Below are 13,862 nucleotides of genomic sequence, written 5' to 3' on the forward strand. Positions count from 1 at the left end.
CAAGTTTATTAGATCCATGTCGTACAGTGTGACCAGCAATGATCTTATAGGATTGCTAAAATCGGTCAGTGTGTAGAAGGCTTTATACTAAGACTTTTGCACCCAAACAAGTCAGGGAATGAGCACCCCCTGCTGGCTGGACTAAAACTAGCTGCAGCAGCAAGCTACATTTTCACAAATGGTCTCCCACCAGCGTACCGACCAGGCTCTGGCCCGCTTAGCTTTAATGAGGAACCAGACTCTGCCTACTGCATGCATAAAACATTTTAAGTACACGGCCATTGAAAGGAATCTGTTCATCATTTACTTTTTAAAAAATGTTTCAGGTTTCTCATTTCCTATTTCTTTATCTTCAATGCTTTTAATCCATTATAGTGGCACAGCTTCTTTTAATTTGAGGTATTGCTCCGTTATCAACTGTCTGTTTTCTATATCTTCATTCTCCTCTAGTGTATCTATAATTGCCTGTAAAGGTAAAAATCCTTTATATATTTAAATATCTTTGACTTGTCTTAATCCTGCATAATACCAATTCTTATAAAAATTTCTATTTCTATTGCTTGTAATAAATTTGTTTAAGAAAAGGGGTTGTTTTAATAGTTGATCTCTTCCTTTAAACTCCACATGAACATTCTCTTTAAAAACTTTCTATTCTCTTAAGACTACTTTATAAAATTCAGGTATCTTCTCAAGCATATTATCTTTAAAATTCATCTACAAAAAAAAAAAAAAAAAAAAAAAAAAAAATCTCCCATTTTCCCACACTTATTTATAAAGAAACTCATAATTTTTTTCCATACCATATTATCATTTGAAAACTTTTTTTATCGTCTTTATTCTCATACTCTTCATTCATTGGATCTATGAGTCTCAAACCTCCCTTTTCCACTTCCCCAATTATTGTGTTATATGCTTTATAAATAATGTTTTTATTCTATTGTACGCCCATGCTGCCAGACTAACCACGCTTAAAATATACCACATCTTAGACAGAAATAAAGTATTTAAAACCAATACTTTCCCTTTTAAAATTAAGTCTCTTTGTTTCCAAAAGTTTAGTCTTTTTTCTATTTAACCTATAACCTCCTCCCAAATCAGGTCTCTTGTATTCATTTCATCTTTCCCAAGTGTAACCCCTAAAATCTTTAATTCATTCCTCTGATCTTTAAATTCCAAATGTATTTCTAAAGTATCCACCTTCCCTATCCTCATATATTCAGTCTTTTCTTTATTGACTTTAGCTCCTGTTCGTCCTATTTTTCAAATATTAACATTGCTATTTCAATACTCTTTAAATCCTTTAAAAACAAAGTCATGTCATCTGCATATTGGAATATTTTTTGCTGCATTTCATCATTTTCCACTAAAATAACTTTTATCTGTTTTTCTTTATTTATTGCTGTTCCTAACGGTTCAACAACTAAAGTATAAAGTAATGCCGATAATGGGCATCCCTACCTTATAGACCTTAAAATCTCAATATAATCAGTTAAAAACCCATTTACTTTAATACAACTTAGAATGTCAGTATAGAAACATTTCATTCATGTTATAAAATTCCTCCCAAACCCAAATTTTTCAATTAAGTCAAACAAATATTTATACTTTACTCTAAGCTTTTTCCAAATCTATGCTAATTAAATACTCTCCTTCACCGTTTTAGTTCAAATACCACATTAGGTCTCTTATTCTTTACTATGTCTGATATATCTCTATTTAAGACACCATATGCCTGATTTGTTGTTATAATGTTTGGAATCACTTTTTTCAGTCTATTTGCCAAGATCTTAGCCAAAATCTTATAGTCAGTATTTTGCATACTCAACGGTCTGTAATTTTAAGATTACAGATTAAAGATTTACTTTTTACAGGTTAAAGATTACTTCTTTAACGCCTTTATTCGTATAGATGATTTTTATCATTCCTGTCTTCATGCTTTCACTCATTTTTTTTCTGCTTAAAAATTTCAGCAAATAAATTGTGCAGAATAGATGTTAAAACATTTTTAAAAACCTTATAAAATTCAGATGTTGAGCCATCTAGGCATGGACTTTTCCCATTATTCAATTGGTCTATAGCCTCTTCAATTTCCTCTTCATTTATATCCTTATTAGACATTCTCTTATGTTCTTAATTTACTTGCACTTGAATTTGATTCAATAAAAACTCATCTTTCACATTTATATCATTTTTATTTTAAATAAAGTAGTATAAAAATCCTTCACTTCATTCAAAATACATTGTTTTTCCTTCACAACTTTTCCATCTTTTTATATACTTTTAATCAGTTCTGCATGTTTTCTTGTTTTCTCCAACTCATAAAAGAATTTCATACTACTATCTCCCTCTACTGTATTTTTCGCTCTGCTTATTATTTTAGCTCCCCTGCACTTTTCCTCCTCTATTTTTCTAAATTCTTCTTCTAAAAACACTGTTTTCATCATATTCATCTTTCCTTCAGACACCATTTTCATTTCTTCTTCCCATTCCTTATTTAAAAATATTTTTTACTCTTCATTGCGTTTTGCATTCTTTTTGAATATTCAATGGATATTTTATAATAGCTTTTTTCAAGTTTTACCACCACAGGCTTTTTGCTTCTTCATATAGGATATTGTTTATACTATTTGTTTATACTATTCTCTATTTCCATTTTGTACAACTCGTTTTTTAAAAGTTCTGCATTGAAAACACCCCTGGACCTCAGCTCCACTGAAATCAATGATTACATTTAAAAAATCACATTCACTGAACTTTTTCTAAAATACTTTTGAGATGAACAGTTCTAACTGTCTGTTACATAAAACCAAATCAAGTCTACTTTGCTTTAAGACTGTGTTCACAATTTGTCTTCTGGAATATTCTCTTTTAACTCTATTTCTTTCCCTCTATATGTCTAAGCAAAAGCAATCATCTCAGCTTTCTTCCTTTTTCTGTCTTTAGATTCTCTTATTCTTTGTCTTCCCAAGACTTTTTCAAAGTTTATTTGTCCTGCTTTTTTCACTTTAGTCCCCCTACTCAAAAACTTTTCTTTCCACAAATCTTTTTTCTTCTCCCCAATGTCGCTTACCTCTTCCAGGGTTGTACTGTCCTTTGTTCCATTATTATCTTCTTTATTTTCCATCACATTCTGCTCCATATTGTCCACAAATAGCTGTAGTCCAGTCATCACCTCTTCTCCATCCTGCTCAGTATATCATTTGTTAATCCACTTGTTTGTTGTAATGCATTTTCTTCATCAGCCTTCTCCAAATACTCCACTTCATTATGCGTCTCCATTTCCTCATGTTCCTCTTCATCTGTTTCACATGCGCATCTTAGCAATGCCTTTCTGCAGCCTTGGCACCATGGGACTGTACAGTCCCGTGCATAATGCCCCTGCTCCAGGCATTCTCTGCACGTTAGTTGTGAGTAGTCTTTCTGATCATGTTCAGCACTTGAACATATTCTGCATATATTTACTTGCTGATCATGAATGACTCTGAAAAACTTGTTCCTCTTGTTCCTTCCTCCATTTCAAAACTGGTGTTATATGGAAGTGACACCATGTCATTAGGGAATTTGACTCTTATAAATCTTGTTCCATCTGCCACCATTGTCCCTGGGTAATACCTCCTTCTCAACGGCAGTATCGGTGTAACTCCCCAGCATTGCAGTTTTTGTAGTACATCCTTGTCATTGATATAATTAGGCAAACATAAAAAAGAAACTACCCTCTCCATTTCACAAAGTTTGCTCACTTTACACATTTGACCATTTAATAGTAGTCCATTCAATAAATTGTCACAAACCATTTCATTCTCCATTATAAGTTCATACTCAGTCGTTTTTTTTTTTCCTTAGTCCATATAGTTTACCTTTTCCAGTGTTGTCCTCAATGGCTTTATCTTCATAGCAGTTAGCTTTTCCAGATTTTCCACAGTCATTATCAATGTTGTTTCTTTCTTGTATTCTCTCTGATATTTCATTTTGTCTTTTAATCTATTTATCATTTCATTTCTCTGACTTTCCTCTTGCCTCTTTTCACCGTTTGTCAGCCTTTTCTTTACCTTTTGTAGTTGGTTGCTGTTCAGTGCGTCCTTTCTCCATTTCAGCTCCATTTCTCTTCCTTCTCGATACCACAGTTGCCCATGTTTCATTGTCATCCTTTCCATTGTCTTTCATAATCCGTCTTTTCAAAGCAGTGTCTCCTTCAAAATTATTGTTCGTTTCCTCAAAATCCTTGTCCAGATCTGGTCCATTAGCCATTGTTTCCATCGTTAATTAGTTTAGCCATCAAAAAAACAAAAACAAAAGTAGCTCAAACCCAAACAGTTTTAAAACTGCCTGGGGTTAAAAAAAAAAAAAACTAAACAAAAATAAAATACTGCAAACTTTATAACTTGAAATTAAACAAAGTTAAACAAATGAAGAAAAAAAAATCCCAGAAACAAAATGGGGGAGAGCCTTCCTCTCCAACTGCAGCTCAGCACTTCCTGTCTGACTCTCTAGCGCCCTCCAGACTGTCTACTGCATGCATCAGCTGCATTAGTAGTCCGCGCCTTAATGAAGCTGCTCTAACACAGGGGTAGCGCATCCTGATAAGTTCAATACGGCCATCAGGATGTGCCACCAGCCTAAACAATTAGGTCAAATTCATATCTAAAGTGGGGAATTACAACAGAATGTCAGGAGGCCAGTTTAATGCCTCATGACATGTTTGTTTTCATGTTTCTTTTTACATTCTGAAGTCCGTTTCCTTATACTAAGACTTTTGCACCCATACAAGTCATGGAACGAGCACCTCCTGCTGGCAAGACTAAAACTAGCTCCAGCAGCAAGCTAGTTTTTCACAACGGCCTACCAGACATCAGAATGTTCTACCAGCTTCAAAAACAAAACTAAAGCCCTATTCGGACGGGACTAGTTTTCTAAACTACGTTTGAGTTTCGATTCTTACCACATGACGTCTGCGATATTCATGTACCAATTCGGACGGGACTAACATCTCAGTGTTTATTACAGAGGTGGGAGGGTCTGTTTTGTGCATCTAGCCGTCACAGAGATCACGCGCTCTGTATGCGTGCATTGCATATAACGTTAGTCATTCGGATCGATTATCATTAGTATTATTACACAATAAATACTAAATGGCTAGTATAGCAAAACCATGTTAATGTGTGGTTTCTTTAGTTTAAATTGTTTTTTTTTATTTCTATTTATTATTATTTTATTTATTTATTTATTTATTTATTTTGTAGTAGGCTAAACCCATGTTTAATTTTCATAAAGGTACATCTGTAATTAAAACATTATGTAAATGAGTGCATAAATGAACGTGACTAATCTTACCTGATGCTGATATTACAATAGCCAGTATTAATAGTTTACGTGATCTGGCTCTTGATTTTATTATTTTAATTTTTTATCATTATTATTTCTTTGCCGGGAAGCAAATATATCAAACAACGTAAGAGCATTTACGGTAATTCATGTTGACCAAAACAGACAAGGAAACGCGTTGTGAAATAAAATATCGCCGGCAATCACAGACATTCGCATTCGGACGGGATTAGTTTTCTCAGAGGATCACCGAGTTTGCTGAAAAACAGTAGGTAATTTGCTCTGGAATTATCACAGAGGTTGTGTGAGAAAAACACAGACGTGGCAGATTCGGACGGGATTAAAATCACTAAGTACGTCTGTGAAACACAGATTTCTCTAACGACCCCCTGTAAAACTAGTCCCGTCCGAATAGGGCTTAAGTCAAATTCGTAATTGAGGTGGGGAATTCATGACAACAGAATGTCAGGAGGCCAGTTTAATGCCTCACTAAAGCTAAGCAGGCCAGAGCATGGTCGGTACACTGGTGGGGGACCATATGTGAAAATGTTTCAAATGATGATTCAAATGATTCAAATGATACCAAACATGACTGTAAATATCACTTGCATTCATGTAGAACATTATATTATAGTATGCTAGAGCTAAGTGGAGGGAGTATGGGTAAGGGGAAGGAAGGGGATGAAAAAAGAGGCTCTCATACTAGGTTGCTCGAAAAACACATAACTTTTCACATATTTTACATTATTACAACACCTCTCTCCCCAGTCTGGCATGAACATCTGGAATAGTTCCTGTATCAAATGAAGGCCCACCTTCTGAAATATGAAATGTGCTGTGATTGGTTAGCTGGGCCAGTGTGTGTTGTGATTGGCAGCACTCTGCGCCTGGTAGGGAAATGTCATGTCCCTTACCATAGCCGCCTGCCAGCTTCAGTGTAAATATTGCCAATGTTTGGTTTTTCCTGTCCTTGTGTTTATTTGTTCCTGGTGTTCCTTGTTTAGTTCATTGTATTCCAGCTGTGTTTAATTAGTAACTGTGTAATTAATGTATGTTCTGCCCCTCATTTTTCGTCCGCTGTTAAACGTCATTTCATGTTCTCAGTGTTTCTGTGTTCCCCGTTTTGTTTGCATTAAAGACTTTGGATTTTGCTTTAAGGCTTTTTTATACTTCTGCATTGGACATATGCCGTAGCCTCTATGCCATAGGATGTGCGTCGGTATTCATTTATACTTTTGCGTCATTGTCCGCGTCGACGTGCAGTACACATGCAAACCGCTAGTCTGCAGTGGCCACGGGCATGTGGCTGTTGTAACCCGCAGTCCCCGGCAAAAGCTGTAGAAGAAGCGGCTCGTCAGAGAAGCATCAGCCGTGACGCCGGCAAATAAATGGCAAAGAACAGATCATTTATTTAAAACTACAAAAAAGAGACCACAACAGAACAGCAGAAGATGGCATTCTTTCAATCTCTACAAGTACTGGTACCATGGTCGTGGACAACAAAGTGATGTAATGCTACATTTCATAATAAATGATAAGGCACTTGTTCTTTGCTTTGTTTTATTTTGTAACATTAAAGGGGTCATATGATGTTGCTAAAAAGAACATTATTTTGTGTATTTGGTGTAATGAAATGTGTTCATGCAGTTTAAGGTTCAAAAAACATTATTTTCCACATACTGTACATTATTGTTTCTCCTCTATGCCCCGTCTTTCTGAAACGCATAAATTTTTACAAAGCTCATTGTTCTGAAAAGCGAGGTGTGCTGTGATTGGCCAGCTATCCAGTGCGTTGTGATTGGCCGAATACCTCAAGCGTGTGATGGAAATGTTACGGCCCTCACCATACTGTGATGCTGCCATCTGGCACGATGAGACAAAACCAATAAAACCCATTACAAACGAAGCATTTGTTGCATCCAATGGAGACATATAATTACTGATTATAATAACTTATTCTGTCTTTTAACACGTTGCGTTGCATCATACCGCGTAAACATAAAACCATGTCTGCATTTGTGATTGGAGAAACGACAAACAACAAGCACTACTCTACACTGCTTAAAACTCGCATCAAAATCATCAAATACAAAAACTTTAAACGTAAAAAACATACTAACAGTCTGTGAATCAGAACAGCTGGCAGATCAGGAAACAATCCTCCATAAAATGTGTTGCATACATCTGAATATTTGGGTCGAACTGTTCTGGAACAGTGTTGCAAATACAAACCCGATTCCAAAAAAGTTGGGGCACTGTACAAATTGTGAGTTAAAAAGGAATGGAATAATTTACAAATCTGATAAACTTATATTTTATTCACAATAGAATATAGATAACATATCAAATGTTGAAAGTAAGACATTTTGAAATATCATGCCAAATATTGGCTCATTTTGGATTTCATGAGAGCTACACATTCCAAAAAAGTTGGGACAGGTAGCAATAAGGGGCCGAAAAAAAGTTAAATGTACATATAAGGAACAGCTGGAGGACCAATTTGCAACTTATTAGGTCAGTTGGCAACATGATTGGGTATAAAAAAAGAGCCTCTCAGAGTGGCAGTGTCTCTCCGAAGTCAAGATGGGCAGAGGATCACCAATTCCCCCAATGCTGTGGCGAAAAATAGTGGAGCAATATCAGAAAGGAGTTTCTCAGAGAAAAATTGCAAAGAGTTTGAAGTTATCATCATCTACAGTGCATAATATCATCCAAAGATTCAGAGAATCTGGAACAATCTCTGTGCGTAAGGGTCGTGGCTGGAAAACCATACTGGATGCCTGTGATCTTTGGGCCCTTAGACAGCACTGCATCACATACAGGAATGCTACTGTAATGGAAATCACAACATGGGCTCAGGAATACTTCCAGAAAACATTGTCGGTGAACACAATCCACCGTGCCATTCGCCGTTGCCGGCTAAAACTCTATAGGTCAAAAAAGAAGCGAAATCTAAACATGATCCAGAAGCGCAGGTGTTTTCTCTGGGCCAAGGCTCATTTAAAATGGACTGTGGCAAAGTGGAAAACTGTTCTGTGGTCAGACGAATCAAAATTTGAAGTTCTTTTCGGAAAACTGGGATGCCATGTCATCCGGACTAAAGAGGACTAGGACAACCCAAGTTGTTATCAGCGCTCAGTTCAGAAGCCTGCATCTCCGATGGTATGGGGTTGCATGAGTGCATGTGGCATGGGCAGCTTACACATCTGGAAAGGCACCATCAATGCTGAAAAGTATATCCAAGTTCTAGAACAACATATGCTCCCATCCAGACGTCGTCTCTTTCAGGGAAGACCTTGCATTTTCCAACATGACAATGCCAGACCACCTACTGCATCAATTACAACATCATTGCTGCGTAGAAGAAGGATCCAGGTACTGAAATGGCCAGCCTGCAGTCCAGATCTTTCACACACAGAAAACATTTGGCGCATCATAAAGAGGAAGATGCGACAAAGAAGACCTAAGACAGTTGAGCAACTAGAAGCCTGTATTAGACAAGAATGGGACAACATTCCTATTCCTAAACTTGAGCAACTTGTCTCCTCAGTCCCCAGACGTTTGCAGACTGTTATAAAAAGAAGAGGGGATGCCACACAGTGGTAAACATGGCCTTGTCCCAACTTTTTTGAGATCTGTTGATGCCATGTAATTTAAAATCAACTTATTTTTCCCTTAAAATGATACATTTTCTCAGTTTAAACATTTGATATGTCATCTATGTTGTATTCTGAATAAAATATAGAAATTTCCACATCATTGCATTCTGTTTTTATTCACAATTTGTACAGTGTCCCAACTTTTTTGGAATCGGGTTTGTACAACAATACATCTTTTGGAAGGACAAACAAAGTTTTCACAATGAAACACAGCGTCACACACGGCTGGCTCGAGTGAGCAGATGCCGGAGGCCTAGAGTGAGCAGAGGCCAGATTGAGAAAGGCGCGGCCGGTGGGCAACCACATGTGATGACCCCGGGCTGGACTCCACTTCGTCCATGGTGAAGGCCGATCTTGCGATCCACAGTGCAAAGTTGATGTATTTCCTCAGCGACCAGCACGGATCAGCTCTAGGCATGACAACGCGAATATCGTGCTCTTTTGGAAGGCCAAAAAAAAAGTAGTTTGGCTTTCACAATGAAACAGCATTTCCACAACATGGCGGCGCGGCAACAACAATACTACAGCGAGAATAAAAGTTACACCTTCATTCTTTGCATGAACATTTGGGCGGCCTTATGCAAATCTTCCCACATCATGTCGTAGACATGTGGGGGCATGTTAGAACGAGCCGTTTTAGGGGGGTGTGGTTGACTCTTAACTTTTATAAAGAATATCTCTTTGGATTTGCAACTTTACAGATCTTCTTTATGGACCAAGAGAGTTTGTAACACTCCAAAGAGAACGGAAAAATTGAAATCGCATCATATGACCCCTTTAAAATATATTAAAGTGCAAAACACACACACAAAACTCAAATACATACGGAGGGAGGGGTACTAGCTGTGACTACATGCTGTGACATTTTTGGAGATGTGCATGTCAGGCTACTCAGCAGTACGTGCAGCCTACTCAGCAGCCTGCACATACTATGCACAACCTATGGCATAGCTACGACGTAGTTTTGACGCAGAAGTATAAATCAGCCTTGCTTTACTCCTTGTCTCCTCGCTCCTTTGTTCCCGTGCTCCCCGTGTGATTCATGACAGCAATGGGCTGTAAATCACCTGTCTTTTGATCACATACCTGATATCAATTCACACATACTCAGACACCCTATATAAAGAGATTCACATATCCACACTCTTTGTGAAGAATATGCTCTTTCCCTCTTGTTGTGATGTTACCAAGCCTTTTGTGTTCTGTGTTCTGTTTTTTTATTATATATATATATATACCTGTTAAAATATTTACATATGCCATTTGACTCACATGATCATACTGCAACCAATCACATGGCTTACTTGGCCTTTTCTGTTGCTTCAAAATATTGTAGTTTTTGCACTAAATATACAGGCCGACATAAATCCTTTTGGCCCCCAGATGTCTAAAAATTACTGGTGGTAATTTTAACAAAACTATACTATAGGCCTAGTTAATGTAACTAAACAGATTCAGTAATTAAAGTCTCTAAAACAGCACCATTGTTCCTCCCACTGCAGCATAATGCAGTATTATTTTTGTATTTTTTGCACTTTTTTCCATTTCAGCCGAGAAAGTATGTTATCCACAATGGCCTTTTTTCATCATCTTATTACAGTCATTTTACACATTGCATTTAATATCACATTTCAAATTGAAATTTGCTAAATGCGTCCATACTTTTGGAGAGCAAGTGATGTAATGCTAAATTTCACCAGATCTGTTCTAAAGCTAACACAAACTCATCTACATCTTGGATGGCCTGAGAGCAGTGTTGGGAAGGTTACTTTGAAATGTAATTGGTTACAGATTACAAGTTACCCTATTTAAAATGTAATAAATAGTGTAACTATTTCAATTACTTTATTAAAGAATTGTAACTGATTACATTTGATTATATTTTGATTACTTTTCTAAATGTCTAATGAATGTTTTCAATTGTTAATCATTTTTTAAACATTTAAACCAGGCAGGGTTAACCTTACAGTAGTACTCAAAGTTGCTTTGGCCAGGGGGAGTATGTTTCATGAATTTCAATGACCTCTTTATTAATTATTAATGTAGGTTATGGTACAGTGCTGAAATAACTAATATTAGATCTGACAAGTGATGGGGAGTAACTAGTTACATGTAACAGAATTACGGAATTTAATTACAAAATAAATGTAACTGTGATCTGTTAAACTGTAATTAAATTACAGTTACTTAGTATAACAATTATAAAGGATGTTACATCTGAATATTTTTTTAAAAAGCTTGGATATGTTGAACAATATAAATTTGCTGCTTTACCTATTTATGATGTGCACGATGCCTCCTGCTATATAAAAGTGATATTAAAGCGATGCTATTCATGACAAATGATAAAAGTGCTGGGGGTGGGGTGCACAAATATAACAGTAAAGTGCGAAATATGTTTTGCCAGGCAGCCAGGCAGCTAATAAAATTCTGTCTACATTTTAATGTCCAACCTGAGGAAGCATCTGCAGATATGTAACTTAGCCTACAGTTAACTGTAAGCAGTCATCAAATAAGGATGTTAAATTTTTGAAAATGATAACAGATTAAAAAAAAAAACAACAACATTTGTTAGAAATTTAGAAAAGTAATCAAAAACTAATCAAATGTAATGTTACATTACTTTAATAAAGTAATTAAAATAGTTACACCACTTATTCAATTTAAATTATGTACTTTGTAATCTGTAACCTATTACATTTCCAAAGTACCCTTCCCAACACTGGATCTGACATGGTTACTAACCTTATTCAAGGAGGAAAAATATTAGCTATATATTTTCTGTCAAAGGGTTCATAAACAGAAGTGTGGCTGGTAAAGACGTTTTTAGCTAGCTATGAATGGAGATTAACATTGTTAAATAAACTACTGGACATAAACCAAGCAATACAGAGGTAATTATGTCTTGAATACACTCTAGTGACATGCGGCAGGAGTAGCAATGCCTTTCCTTTTTTATTTAATGACTGCTTAACTGTAAGTTACATACCTGCAGATGCTTCCTTGGGTTCAACATTGAAACCTTTGTTTTTGATAGCATTTTAATAGTTAACAAACAAATTTTGTAATCAATACCACCACCCCCCCCCCCCCCCCAAATATAATAAAACATAAATACTGATAAGTATTAACATCACTAAGTAGTAAATAAATTGTGATATTAAATAAATGGAGATGCTGAACCGCCTTGTAGGTATTTTATGAGTGATTCTGATAAAATAGCCTATTTAAGAGACTCCCACAACTATGCCTACAGTGACAAGTACTTATTACAACAAAGGGAAATAAGCAATATAAGATGCCTAAAATAGTCGAACAGGCAACAAAGGCAACAAAATAAAGGCTACATTTTTTTTTTTTTGGTAGATGTTAGCCAGCTAGCTAGCTAGTTAGTATAATTAGCATACCTATAACTTTCATATCAATTTTGTGCATACAGTGGAAAATTACATACTTAAACTTAATTATTTCATTTTATGAATGCTAGATTGTATTCCTAGTCATGGTCTTTTTCAAAAGACATTTAGACACTTTTTGGTGAATTAAAAGCAAGCAGTAATTTAACTGAAATTAAAACAACATTACTTTATTGTAAAGAAAATACTCAAGCAAAAACGCTCCACGGTGTCAGTGTTGCCAGTTAAGATGTTCTAAAAAGGCTATTCTAAAATACTACATAAACATCACGGGCTAATACACAGTCGTTAACATGTGATTTTTACCTCTATATTGATATTTCTTTCTGCTCCTCTTCTTTGCGTCGCTTCCTGCCTTGTGCCCCTGATAATTTTCACTCATTTTTTTTTTTAAATGATACTTTAAGAGCACATAAATGCGTGCGCCATGCATAATTAATGCGTTAATGATGATGTATTATACGTCATGACGCAGAATGTGTTTAAATTAGTCCAACATGACATGTAGTCCAATCTTATTTTTCGTTTATGTCAATTTTATTTTATTCTAACATTATTTCAATCAGTTCGATGATCGATCAGTACTAAAAACGATGGTCACAAGAAGGCGCACTTTCACAAAAAAATAAAAATAAAAACCGACCCCCGTGAAAATCTTACTCCCCTCGCGTGCACGCGCCTCACACATTAATACGCAGCGCGGTGCTGATCAGCTGCATCACATTACTAAACAACCTTTAAATTTCAGCGTGCATATCAAAAACAGGCAAAGCAACAAATTTATATTTTTAGCTTTTTACAAAAATATTCAGATGTAACCCCCTTTTTAAGCGTTAACATTTTTATAACTAATTTAACACATTTTTAACAGATTACATTTACATTTATTTTGTAATTAAATTACGTAATTCCGTTACATGTATCTAGTTGCTCCCCAGCACTGCCTGAGAGTGAGTAATGATATATAGTATAACAGAAGAATAATATTTTTATTGCTACTTTCATTTCATTTATCTATTTAACTCATTTATGCTTGATCACTGTCCAGGAACTGCATGAAAGTGTCCTATATTTTACTGAAATGTCTGGGATTTAGTGGGATGTCTGAATTTGCACTAATGTCTGTCCAGTTACAACAGTGGAGCCTGTTTAGAATAAGGCCTGTTAGTGATTCTGATGTTATGAGAACAATTAGATCTCTTAAATCATCTAGAGCAAAAGATAAATATGGCATGGATGTTGTTATGCTCAAAGAGTCTAATTCGACTCTAATTAAACCTATTACTAAAGTTATTAACCTTTCAATTTCTCAAGGAAAATTCCCAAGTGTTTGGAAATCTGTGATTGTTGTTCCAATATTCAAAGTGGAGATCCCCTTTCTATTGATAATTATAGGCCAATTAGTATCTTACCCACTGTTTCTAAGGTTATGGAGAACTTGGTAGCAAAACAGATTAGCAGGTAC

The 13,862-nt window shown here is 35.8% G+C and overlaps 1 protein-coding gene across 1 annotated transcript in view; it reads right to left on the reverse strand.

The window, feature by feature from the left end:
• The window catches only part of LOC109092622 (transmembrane protein 132D), a 44,183-nt gene extending 39,804 nt beyond the window's left edge, over positions 1-4,379 (reverse strand). Inside the window, exon 1 of the mRNA XM_042730043.1 lies at positions 3,071-4,379. The gene's annotated coding sequence lies outside the window, so the exon portion shown is untranslated. The remainder of the gene's footprint in view (positions 1-3,070) is intronic.
• Positions 4,380-13,862: the final 9,483 nt, after the last annotated feature.

Source organism: Cyprinus carpio, chromosome B8 (assembly GCF_018340385.1).
Source record: "Cyprinus carpio isolate SPL01 chromosome B8, ASM1834038v1, whole genome shotgun sequence".
Taxonomy (NCBI): domain Eukaryota; kingdom Metazoa; phylum Chordata; class Actinopteri; order Cypriniformes; family Cyprinidae; genus Cyprinus; species Cyprinus carpio.